Source organism: Mesoplodon mirus (genome assembly GCF_964341445.2).
Source record: "Mesoplodon mirus genome assembly, chromosome: 11".
In the NCBI taxonomy this organism is placed as follows: Eukaryota; Metazoa; Chordata; class Mammalia; order Artiodactyla; family Ziphiidae; genus Mesoplodon; species Mesoplodon mirus.
In genome coordinates, this window is record NC_138987.1 from 108,349,481 (window position 1) to 108,363,197 (window position 13,717).

Below are 13,717 nucleotides of genomic sequence, written 5' to 3' on the forward strand. Positions count from 1 at the left end.
CTGGCTGGCCTGCAGGCACCAAGTTGGCCTGCGTGCTGTCGCTGGTGTGGCTCCACGGTCCTTCCTCTAGGCTTTCAAGCCCTTGTACATATTCAGGTGTTTTACCTGGAAAGGGTGGGAACAGTTCAGCAGCAGCTGGCCTGGGGCTCAGCTCACGTTTACTCACAGATGCCTCGGCACGGTCCCCCAGCTTTGCAATGAGGACGCTCCTTGCGTGGGGGTTGGGTTGCTGGCTGTATGGGAGATGGTTCCCCACCTCTGACCAATTTCAGAATTGTTTACCACTGGAGCAAGTGCCGTGATAGGGTTTTCCTCTGTATAACTCGTGGGTTCACTTTTTTTTTCTTTTATGTTTCAAGTTAGATGTTATTCCTCTTTTATGTATTTATAGATATAAGCATGGAAATAATTCATTCCTATAAATACATCTGTGTGACGGGAAGAACTTTTTTCTGTTTTATTTTTAAATTTTATTTTTTAAAATTTTGAAATTTTATTTATTTTTTTATACAGCACGTTATTATTAGTTATGTATTTTATGCATATACATGTATACAGGTCAATCCCAAACTCCCAACTCATCCCACCACCACCACCCCATGGCTTCCCACACTTGGTGTCCATACGTTTGTTCTCTACCTCTGTGTCTCTATTTCTTCCCTGCAAACCAGTTCATCTGTACCATTTTTAGGCTCCACATATATGCATTAATATACAATATTTGTTTTCCTCTTTCTGACTTACTTCATTCTGTATGACAGTCTCTCGATGCATCGATGTCTCTACAAATGACCCAGTTTCATTCCTTTTTATGGCCGAGTAATATTCCATTTTATATATGTACCACATCTTTATCCATTCATCTGTCTGTGGGCATTTAGGTTGCTTCCATTACCTGGCTATTGTAAATAGTGCTGCAACGAACATTGTGGTGAATGTGCCTTTTTGAAATACGGTTTTCTCTGGGTATATGCCCAGAAGTGGGATTGCTGGATCAGATGGTAATTCTATTTCTAGTATTTTTAAGGAAACTCCATACTGTTCTCCATAGTGACTGTATCAATTTACATTCCCACCAATAGTGGAAGAGGGCTCCTTTTGTCCACACCCTCCCCAGAATTGGTTGTTTGTAGATTTTCTGATGATGCCGATTCTAAAAGGTGTGAGGTGATACCTCATTGTAGTTTTGATTTGCATTTCTCTAATAATTAGTGCTGTTGAGCAGCTTTTCATGTGCGTCTTGGCCATCTCTGTGTCTCCTTTGAAGAAACGTCTCTTTAGATCTTCTGCCCATTTTTTTGGGTTGTTTGTTTTTTTAATATTAAGCTGCATGAGCTGTTTATATATATTGGAGATTAAACCTCTGTCCATTGATTCGTCTGCAATGATTTTCGCCCATTCTGAGGGATGCCTTTTTCCATTCCCGTGTTTTTTAACAAAAAAGGAAAGAAAGGAAAAGAAGCAGAACACTAATGTGCGTAAAATATGCCTTTTGAAACGGTCGTTTTGAAATATGGACGTCCTTTGAAATTTTTGGTCGATATGTGACCCCAGGATTTGTTTTCAGGGCAGGTGTCATTTACAGGCCTGCAATGATTTTGAATATCAACTGACCATTAGCGTTGGGATTAAAGCTGCAGTTGTGTGAAACGGCCACAAGGTGGCAGCAGTTCACCCTTACCAAATCTGGTTACTAGGGCAAGAGAGCCTCAGTGGATGTGGTGTTCTAGATTGGAGTTTAGAATGGAATGTGCCAGGAGAAAGCCCCTCACGTTTGTCTCACTACTTCTTGTTTGTGTTTTTATTTTAATTTTTTATTTTTTGTTACAGCAAGTTTGATTACAATGTTTGGCTTGTTGTAGGTGTGGAAGATGTGGTTCTTTTACACATATACAGATGACTGTTCTTCTTGGGATCCTTTTCCCATGTACGTTATGACAGAATGTTGAGTAGTCCTCTCTTGGTATTCTGTAGGTCTTTGGTGATTATATATGTCACCTGTGTTTGTATATGTCTGTTAACCCCGATATCGTAATGAAACCAATCCTCACACCTTTCCATTGGTGAACCATAAGTTTGTTTAATGAATCTGTGATTGCCCTTCTCCGTGGAAATATCTGCCCTGGTATCCATTTTTAGGTAACACCTCTAAGTGATATGATATGATATGTGTCTTTCACTTTCTGACTTACTACAAGTCACGTGATTACTTCTAGACTCATCTACGGTGCTGCAAATGGCATTGTGTCCTTTTTTCCCTTGGCTTCTCTTCTGACTTAGCGGGGTCCATTTTCAACAATGTGATTCCCTGAGGGTTGTGGATTAGCTGACCTGGGCAGCCTTACCCTGCCGGCCCGCCCTCCCCAGGTGTGCCTCGTTGAGGTCAATATAAACAGAGCTCCAGGCAGCAATAGCCCCTGAAGCTGTGCCTGACTCCATATTCTCTGCCCCGTCAGCAGTCTCGGGGCTGTGCTGGTGGGAGGGAGTGAGGGGCCACAGCTTTGTGGGTGGTCCGGTGTGAGTGGGGTTCTGCTGGCCTTTCTGCAGGAGTTGCCAGGCTGCCGCCTGTAAAGAAGAGGATGTGTCACCCATACCTTCCGCTGGAATTTCTCTCCGGACAGAGGTGAGGAAGGAAAAAAGCAGTGGGGGCCGGGACAGGAGTGGTATCTCAGGCAGGGCAATGGAAAGCTTCTGGAAGAGCGCCAGGGTCCAGGACCACGCTGGCTGGCCTGCAGGCACCAAGTTGGCCTGCGTGCTGTCGCTGGTGTGGCTCCACGGTCCTTCCTCTAGGCTTTCAAGCCCTTGTACATATTCAGGTGTTTTACCTGGAAAGGGTGGGAACAGTTCAGCAGCAGCTGGCCTGGGGCTCAGCTCACGTTTACTCACAGATGCCTCGGCACGGTCCCCCAGCTTTGCAATGAGGACGCTCCTTGCGTGGGGGTTGGGTTGCTGGCTGTATGGGAGATGGTTCCCCACCTCTGACCAATTTCAGAATTGTTTACCACTGGAGCAAGTGCCGTGATAGGGTTTTCCTCTGTATAACTCGTGGGTTCACTTTTTGTTTCTTTTATGTTTCAAGTTAGATGTTATTCCTCTTTTATGTATTTATAGATATAAGCATGGAAATAATTCATTCCTATAAATACATCTGTGTGACGGGAAGAACTTTTTTCTGTTTTATTTTTAAATTTTATTTTTTAAAAGTTTGAAATTTTATTTATTTTTTTATACAGCACGTTATTATTAGTTATGTATTTTATGCATATACATGTATACAGGTCAATCCCAAACTCCCAACTCATCCCACCACCACCACCCCATGGCTTCCCACACTTGGTGTCCATACGTTTGTTCTCTACCTCTGTGTCTCTATTTCTTCCCTGCAAACCAGTTCATCTGTACCATTTTTAGGCTCCACATATATGCATTAATATACAATATTTGTTTTCCTCTTTCTGACTTACTTCATTCTGTATGACAGTCTCTCGATCCATCGATGTCTCTACAAATGACCCAGTTTCATTCCTTTTAATGGCCGAGTAATATTCCATTTTATATATGTACCACATCTTTATCCATTCATCTGTCTGTGGGCATTTAGGTTGCTTCCATTACCTGGCTATTGTAAATAGTGCTGCAACGAACATTGTGGTGAATGTGCCTTTTTGAAATACGGTTTTCTCTGGGTATATGCCCAGAAGTGGGATTGCTGGATCAGATGGTAATTCTATTTCTAGTTTTTTTAAGGAAACTCCATACTGTTCTCCATAGTGACTGTATCAATTTACATTCCCACCAATAGTGGAAGAGGGCTCCTTTTGTCCACACCCTCCCCAGAATTGGTTGTTTGTAGATTTTCTGATGATGCCGATTCTAACAGGTGTGAGGTGATACCTCATTGTAGTTTTGATTTGCATTTCTCTAATAATTAGTGCTGTTGAGCAGCTTTTCATGTGCGTCTTGGCCATCTCTGTGTCTCCTTTGAAGAAACGTCTCTTTAGATCTTCTGCCCATTTTTTTGGGTTGTTTGTTTTCTTAATATTAAGCTGCATGAGCTGTTTATATATATTGGAGATTAAACCTCTGTCCATTGATTCGTCTGCAACGATTTTCGCCCATTCTGAGGGATGCCTTTTTCCATTCCCGTGTTTTTTAACAAAAAAGGAAAGAAAGGAAAAGAAGCAGAACACTAATGTGCGTAAAATATGCCTTTTGAAACGGTCGTTTTGAAATATGGACGTCCTTTGAAATTTTTGGTCGATATGTGACCCCAGGATTTGTTTTCAGGGCAGGTGTCATTTACAGGCCTGCAATGATTTTGAATATCAACTGACCATTAGCGCTGGGATTAAAGCTGCTGTTGTGTGAAACGGCCACAAGGTGGCAGCAGTTCACCCTTACCAAATCTGGTTACTAGGGCAAGAGAGCCTCAGTGGAAGTGGTGTTCTAGATTGGAGTTTAGAATGGAATGTGCCAGGAGAAAGCCCCTCACGTTTGTCTCACTACTTCTTGTTCGTGTTTTTAATTTAATTTTTTTATTTTTTATTACAGCAAGTTTGATTACAATGTTTGGCTTGTTGTAGGTGTGGAAGATGTGGTTCTTTTACACATATACAGATGACTGTTCTTCTTGGGATCCTTTTCCCATGTACGTTATGACAGAATGTTGAGTAGTCCTCTCTTGGTATTCTGTAGGTCTTTGGTGATTATATATGTCACCTGTGTTTGTATATGTCTGTTAACCCCGATATCGTAATGAAACCAATCCTCACACCTTTCCATTGGTGAACCATAAGTTTGTTTAATGAATCTGTGATTGCCCTTCTCCGTGGAAATATCTGCCCTGGTATCCATTTTTAGGTAACACCTCTAAGTGATATGATATGATATGTGTCTTTCACTTTCTGACTTACTACAAGTCACGTGATTACTTCTAGACTCATCTACGGTGCTGCAAATGGCATTGTGTCCTTTTTTCCCTTGGCTTCTCTTCTGCCTTAGCGGGGTCCATTTTCAACAATGTGATTCCCTGAGGGTTGTGGATTAGCTGACCTGGGCAGCCTTACCCTGCCGGCCCGCCCTCCCCAGGTGTGCCTCGTTGAGGTCAATATAAACAGAGCTCCAGGCAGCAATAGCCCCTGAAGCTGTGCCTGACTCCATATTCTCTGCCCCGTCAGCAGTCTCGGGGCTGTGCTGGTGGGAGGGAGTGAGGGGCCACAGCTTTGTGGGTGGCCCGGTGTGAGTGGGGTTCTGCTGGCCTTTCTGCAGGAGTTGCCAGGCTGCCGCCTGTAAAGAAGAGGATGTGTCACCCATACCTTCCGCTGGAATTTCTCTCCGGACAGAGGTGAGGAAGGAAAAAAGCAGTGGGGGCCGGGACAGGAGGGGTATCTCAGGCAGGGCAATGGAAAGCTTCTGGAAGAGCGCCAGGGTCCAGGACCACGCTGGCTGGCCTGCAGGCACCAAGTTGGCCTGCGTGCTGTCGCTGGTGTGGCTCCACGGTCCTTCCTCTAGGCTTTCAAGCCCTTGTACATATTCAGGTGTTTTACCTGGAAAGGGTGGGAACAGTTCAGCAGCAGCTGGCCTGGGGCTCAGCTCACGTTTACTCACAGATGCCTCGGCACGGTCCCCCAGCTTTGCAATGAGGACGCTCCTTGCGTGGGGGTTGGGTTGCTGGCTGTATGGGAGATGGTTCCCCACCTCTGACCAATTTCAGAATTGTTTACCACTGGAGCAAGTGCCGTGATAGGGTTTTCCTCTGTATAACTCGTGGGTTCACTTTTTGTTTCTTTTATGTTTCAAGTTAGATGTTATTCCTCTTTTATGTATTTATAGATATAAGCATGGAAATAATTCATTCCTATAAATACATCTGTGTGACGGGAAGAACTTTTTTCTGTTTTATTTTTAAATTTTATTTTTTAAAAGTTTGAAATTTTATTTATTTTTTTATACAGCACGTTATTATTAGTTATGTATTTTATGCATATACATGTATACAGGTCAATCCCAAACTCCCAACTCATCCCACCACCACCACCCCATGGCTTCCCACACTTGGTGTCCATACGTTTGTTCTCTACCTCTGTGTCTCTATTTCTTCCCTGCAAACCAGTTCATCTGTACCATTTTTAGGCTCCACATATATGCATTAATATACAATATTTGTTTTCCTCTTTCTGACTTACTTCATTCTGTATGACAGTCTCTCGATGCATCGATGTCTCTACAAATGACCCAGTTTCATTCCTTTTTATGGCCGAGTAATATTCCATTTTATATATGTACCACATCTTTATCCATTCATCTGCCTGTGGGCATTTAGGTTGCTTCCATTACCTGGCTATTGTAAATAGTGCTGCAACGAACATTGTGGTGAATGTGCCTTTTTGAAATACGGTTTTCTCTGGGTATATGCCCAGAAGTGGGATTGCTGGATCAGATGGTAATTCTATTTCTAGTTTTTTTAAGGAAACTCCATACTGTTCTCCATAGTGACTGTATCAATTTACATTCCCACCAATAGTGGAAGAGGGCTCCTTTTGTCCACACCCTCCCCAGAATTGGTTGTTTGTAGATTTTCTGATGATGCCGATTCTAACAGGTGTGAGGTGATACCTCATTGTAGTTTTGATTTGCATTTCTCTAATAATTAGTGCTGTTGAGCAGCTTTTCATGTGCGTCTTGGCCATCTCTGTGTCTCCTTTGAAGAAACGTCACTTTAGATCTTCTGCCCATTTTTTTGGGTTGTTTGTTTTCTTAATATTAAGCTGCATGAGCTGTTTATATATATTGGAGATTAAACCTCTGTCCATTGATTCGTCTGCAACGATTTTCGCCCATTCTGAGGGATGCCTTTTTCCATTCCCGTGTTTTTTAACAAAAAAGGAAAGAAAGGAAAAGAAGCAGAACACTAATGTGCGTAAAATATGCCTTTTGAAACGGTCGTTTTGAAATATGGACGTCCTTTGAAATTTTTGGTCGATATGTGACCCCAGGATTTGTTTTCAGGGCAGGTGTCATTTACAGGCCTGCAATGATTTTGAATATCAACTGACCATTAGCGTTGGGATTAAAGCTGCTGTTGTGTGAAACGGCCACAAGGTGGCAGCAGTTCACCCTTACCAAATCTGGTTACTAGGGCAAGAGAGCCTCAGTGGAAGTGGTGTTTTAGATTGGAGTTTAGAATGGAATGTGCCAGGAGAAAGCCCCTCACGTTTGTCTCACTACTTCTTGTTCGTGTTTTTAAGTTAATTTTTTTATTTTTTATTACAGCAAGTTTGATTACAATGTTTGGCTTGTTGTAGGTTTGGAAGATGTGGTTCTTTTACACATATACAGATGACTGTTCTTCTTGGGATCCTTTTCCCATGTACGTTATGACAGAATGTTGAGTAGTCCTCTCTTGGTATTCTGTTTTTCTTTGGTGATTGTATATGTCACCTGTGTTTGTATATGTCTGTTAACCCCGATATCGTAATGAAACCAATCCTCACACCTTTCCATTGGTGAACCATAAGTTTGTTTAATGAATCTGTGATTGCCCTTCTCCGTGGAAATATCTGCCCTGGTATCCATTTTTAGGTAACACCTATAAGTGATATGATATGATATGTGTCTTTCACTTTCTGACTTACTACAAGTCACGTGATTACTTCTAGACTCATCTACGGTGCTGCAAATGGCATTGTGTCCTTTTTTCCCTTGGCTTCTCTTCTGCCTTAGCGGGGTCCATTTTCAACAATGTGATTCCCTGAGGGTTGTGGATTAGCTGACCTGGGCAGCCTTACCCTGCCGGCCCGCCCTCCCCAGGTGTGCCTCGTTGAGGTCAATATAAACAGAGCTCCAGGCAGCAATAGCCCCTGAAGCTGTGCCTCACTCCATATTCTCTGCCCCGTCAGCAGTCTCGGGGCTGTGCTGGTGGGAGGAGGGAGTGAGGGGCCACAGCTTTGTGGGTGGCCCGGTGTGAGTGGGGTTCTGCTGGCCTTTCTGCAGGAGTTGCCAGGCTGCCGCCTGTAAAGAAGAGGATGTGTCACCCATACCTTCCGCTGGAATTTCTCTCCGGACAGAGGTGAGGAAGGAAAAAAGCAGTGGGGTCCGGGACAGGAGGGGTATCTCAGGCAGGGCAATGGAAAGCTTCTGGAAGAGCGCCAGGGTCCAGGACCACGCTGGCTGGCCTGCAGGCACCAAGTTGGCCTGCGTGCTGTCGCTGGTGTGGCTCCACGGTCCTTCCTCTAGGCTTTCAAGCCCTTGTACATATTCAGGTGTTTTACCTGGAAAGGGTGGGAACAGTTCAGCAGCAGCTGGCCTGGGGCTCAGCTCACGTTTACTCACAGATGCCTCGGCACGGTCCCCCAGCTTTGCAATGAGGACGCTCCTTGCGTGGGGGTTGGGTTGCTGGCTGTATGGGAGATGGTTCCCCACCTCTGACCAATTTCAGAATTGTTTACCACTGGAGCAAGTGCCGTGATAGGGTTTTCCTCTGTATAACTCGTGGGTTCACTTTTTGTTTCTTTTATGTTTCAAGTTAGATGTTATTCCTCTTTTATGTATTTATAGATATAAGCATGGAAATAATTCATTCCTATAAATACATCTGTGTGACGGGAAGAACTTTTTTCTGTTTTATTTTTAAATTTTATTTTTTAAAAGTTTGAAATTTTATTTATTTTTTTATACAGCACGTTATTATTAGTTATGTATTTTATGCATATACATGTATACAGGTCAATCCCAAACTCCCAACTCATCCCACCACCACCACCCCATGGCTTCCCACACTTGGTGTCCATACGTTTGTTCTCTACCTCTGTGTCTCTATTTCTTCCCTGCAAACCAGTTCATCTGTACCATTTTTAGGCTCCACATATATGCATTAATATACAATATTTGTTTTCCTCTTTCTGACTTACTTCATTCTGTATGACAGTCTCTCGATCCATCGATGTCTCTACAAATGACCCAGTTTCATTCCTTTTTATGGCCGAGTAATATTCCATTTTATATATGTACCACATCTTTATCCATTCATCTGTCTGTGGGCATTTAGGTTGCTTCCATTACCTGGCTATTGTAAATAGTGCTGCAACGAACATTGTGGTGAATGTGCCTTTTTGAAATACGGTTTTCTCTGGGTATATGCCCAGAAGTGGGATTGCTGGATCAGATGGTAATTCTATTTCTAGTATTTTTAAGGAAACTCCATACTGTTCTCCATAGTGACTGTATCAATTTACATTCCCACCAATAGTGGAAGAGGGCTCCTTTTGTCCACACCCTCCCCAGAATTGGTTGTTTGTAGATTTTCTGATGATGCCGATTCTAACAGGTGTGAGGTGATACCTCATTGTAGTTTTGATTTGCATTTCTCTAATAATTAGTGCTGTTGAGCAGCTTTTCATGTGCGTCTTGGCCATCTCTGTGTCTCCTTTGAAGAAACGTCTCTTTAGATCTTCTGCCCATTTTTTTGGGTTGTTTGTTTTTTTAATATTAAGCTGCATGAGCTGTTTATATATATTGGAGATTAAACCTCTGTCCATTGATTCGTCTGCAATGATTTTCGCCCATTCTGAGGGATGCCTTTTTCCATTCCCGTGTTTTTTAACAAAAAAGGAAAGAAAGGAAAAGAAGCAGAACACTAATGTGCGTAAAATATGCCTTTTGAAACGGTCGTTTTGAAATATGGACGTCCTTTGAATTTTTTGGTCGATATGTGACCCCAGGATTTGTTTTCAGGGCAGGTGTCATTTACAGGCCTGCAATGATTTTGAATATCAACTGACCATTAGCGTTGGGATTAAAGCTGCAGTTGTGTGAAACGGCCACAAGGTGGCAGCAGTTCACCCTTACCAAATCTGGTTACTAGGGCAAGAGAGCCTCAGTGGAAGTGGTGTTCTAGATTGGAGTTTAGAATGGAATGTGCCAGGAGAAAGCCCCTCACGTTTGTCTCACTACTTCTTGTTTGTGTTTTTAATTTAATTTTTTATTTTTTGTTACAGCAAGTTTGATTACAATGTTTGGCTTGTTGTAGGTGTGGAAGATGTGGTTCTTTTACACATATACAGATGACTGTTCTTCTTGGGATCCTTTTCCCATGTACGTTATGACAGAATGTTGAGTAGTCCTCTCTTGGTATTCTGTAGGTCTTTGGTGATTATATATGTCACCTGTGTTTGTATATGTCTGTTAACCCCGATATCGTAATGAAACCAATCCTCACACCTTTCCATTGGTGAACCATAAGTTTGTTTAATGAATCTGTGATTGCCCTTCTCCGTGGAAATATCTGCCCTGGTATCCATTTTTAGGTAACACCTCTAAGTGATATGATATGATATGTGTCTTTCACTTTCTGACTTACTACAAGTCACGTGATTACTTCTAGACTCATCTACGGTGCTGCAAATGGCATTGTGTCCTTTTTTCCCTTGGCTTCTCTTCTGCCTTAGCGGGGTCCATTTTCAACAATGTGATTCCCTGAGGGTTGTGGATTAGCTGACCTGGGCAGCCTTACCCTGCCGGCCCACCCTCCCCAGGTGTGCCTCGTTGAGGTCAATATAAACAGAGCTCCAGGCAGCAATAGCCCCTGAAGTTGTGCCTGACTCCATATTCTCTGCCCCGTCAGCAGTCTCGGGGCTGTGCTGGTGGGAGGGAGTGAGGGGCCACAGCTTTGTGGGTGGTCCGGTGTGAGTGGGGTTCTGCTGGCCTTTCTGCAGGAGTTGCCAGGCTGCCGCCTGTAAAGAAGAGGATGTGTCACCCATACCTTCCGCTGGAATTTCTCTCCGGACAGAGGTGAGGAAGGAAAAAAGCAGTGGGGGCCGGGACAGGAGGGGTATCTCAGGCAGGGCAATGGAAAGCTTCTGGAAGAGCGCCAGGGTCCAGGACCACGCTGGCTGGCCTGCAGGCACCAAGTTGGCCTGCGTGCTGTCGCTGGTGTGGCTCCACGGTCCTTCCTCTAGGCTTTCAAGCCCTTGTACATATTCAGGTGTTTTACCTGGAAAGGGTGGGAACAGTTCAGCAGCAGCTGGCCTGGGGCTCAGCTCACGTTTACTCACAGATGCCTCGGCACGGTCCCCCAGCTTTGCAATGAGGACGCTCCTTGCGTGGGGGTTGGGTTGCTGGCTGTATGGGAGATGGTTCCCCACCTCTGACCAATTTCAGAATTGTTTACCACTGGAGCAAGTGCCGTGATAGGGTTTTCCTCTGTATAACTCGTGGGTTCACTTTTTGTTTCTTTTATGTTTCAAGTTAGATGTTATTCCTCTTTTATGTATTTATAGATATAAGCATGGAAATAATTCATTCCTATAAATACATCTGTGTGACGGGAAGAACTTTTTTCTGTTTTATTTTTAAATTTTATTTTTTAAAAGTTTGAAATTTTATTTATTTTTTTATACAGCACGTTATTATTAGTTATGTATTTTATGCATATACATGTATACAGATCAATCCCAAACTCCCAACTCATCCCACCACCACCACCCCATGGCTTCCCACACTTGGTGTCCATACGTTTGTTCTCTACCTCTGTGTCTCTATTTCTTCCCTGCAAACCAGTTCATCTGTACCATTTTTAGGCTCCACATATATGCATTAATATACAATATTTGTTTTCCTCTTTCTGACTTACTTCATTCTGTATGACAGTCTCTCGATCCATCGATGTCTCTACAAATGACCCAGTTTCATTCCTTTTTATGGCCGAGTAATATTCCATTTTATATATGTACCACATCTTTATCCATTCATCTGCCTGTGGGCATTTAGGTTGCTTCCATTACCTGGCTATTGTAAATAGTGCTGCAACGAACATTGTGGTGAATGTGCCTTTTTGAAATACGGTTTTCTCTGGGTATATGCCCAGAAGTGGGATTGCTGGATCAGATGGTAATTCTATTTCTAGTTTTTTTAAGGAAACTCCATACTGTTCTCCATAGTGACTGTATCAATTTACATTCCCACCAATAGTGGAAGAGGGCTCCTTTTGTCCACACCCTCCCCAGAATTGGTTGTTTGTAGATTTTCTGATGATGCCGATTCTAACAGGTGTGAGGTGATACCTCATTGTAGTTTTGATTTGCATTTCTCTAATAATTAGTGCTGTTGAGCAGCTTTTCATGTGCGTCTTGGCCATCTCTGTGTCTCCTTTGAAGAAACGTCACTTTAGATCTTCTGCCCATTTTTTTGGGTTGTTTGTTTTCTTAATATTAAGCTGCATGAGCTGTTTATATATATTGGAGATTAAACCTCTGTCCATTGATTCGTCTGCAACGATTTTCGCCCATTCTGAGGGATGCCTTTTTCCATTCCCGTGTTTTTTAACAAAAAAGGAAAGAAAGGAAAAGAAGCAGAACACTAATGTGCGTAAAATATGCCTTTTGAAACGGTCGTTTTGAAATATGGACGTCCTTTGAAATTTTTGGTCGATATGTGACCCCAGGATTTGTTTTCAGGGCAGGTGTCATTTACAGGCCTGCAATGATTTTGAATATCAACTGACCATTAGCGTTGGGATTAAAGCTGCTGTTGTGTGAAACGGCCACAAGGTGGCAGCAGTTCACCCTTACCAAATCTGGTTACTAGGGCAAGAGAGCCTCAGTGGAAGTGGTGTTTTAGATTGGAGTTTAGAATGGAATGTGCCAGGAGAAAGCCCCTCACGTTTGTCTCACTACTTCTTGTTCGTGTTTTTAAGTTAATTTTTTTATTTTTTATTACAGCAAGTTTGATTACAATGTTTGGCTTGTTGTAGGTTTGGAAGATGTGGTTCTTTTACACATATACAGATGACTGTTCTTCTTGGGATCCTTTTCCCATGTACGTTATGACAGAATGTTGAGTAGTCCTCTCTTGGTATTCTGTTTTTCTTTGGTGATTGTATATGTCACCTGTGTTTGTATATGTCTGTTAACCCCGATATCGTAATGAAACCAATCCTCACACCTTTCCATTGGTGAACCATAAGTTTGTTTAATGAATCTGTGATTGCCCTTCTCCGTGGAAATATCTGCCCTGGTATCCATTTTTAGGTAACACCTATAAGTGATATGATATGATATGTGTCTTTCACTTTCTGACTTACTACAAGTCACGTGATTACTTCTAGACTCATCTACGGTGCTGCAAATGGCATTGTGTCCTTTTTTCCCTTGGCTTCTCTTCTGCCTTAGCGGGGTCCATTTTCAACAATGTGATTCCCTGAGGGTTGTGGATTAGCTGACCTGGGCAGCCTTACCCTGCCGGCCCGCCCTCCCCAGGTGTGCCTCGTTGAGGTCAATATAAACAGAGCTCCAGGCAGCAATAGCCCCTGAAGCTGTGCCTCACTCCATATTCTCTGCCCCGTCAGCAGTCTCGGGGCTGTGCTGGTGGGAGGAGGGAGTGAGGGGCCACAGCTTTGTGGGTGGCCCGGTGTGAGTGGGGTTCTGCTGGCCTTTCTGCAGGAGTTGCCAGGCTGCCGCCTGTAAAGAAGAGGATGTGTCACCCATACCTTCCGCTGGAATTTCTCTCCGGACAGAGGTGAGGAAGGAAAAAAGCAGTGGGGTCCGGGACAGGAGGGGTATCTCAGGCAGGGCAATGGAAAGCTTCTGGAAGAGCGCCAGGGTCCAGGACCACGCTGGCTGGCCTGCAGGCACCAAGTTGGCCTGCGTGCTGTCGCTGGTGTGGCTCCACGGTCCTTCCTCTAGGCTTTCAAGCCCTTGTACATATTCAGGTGTTTTACCTG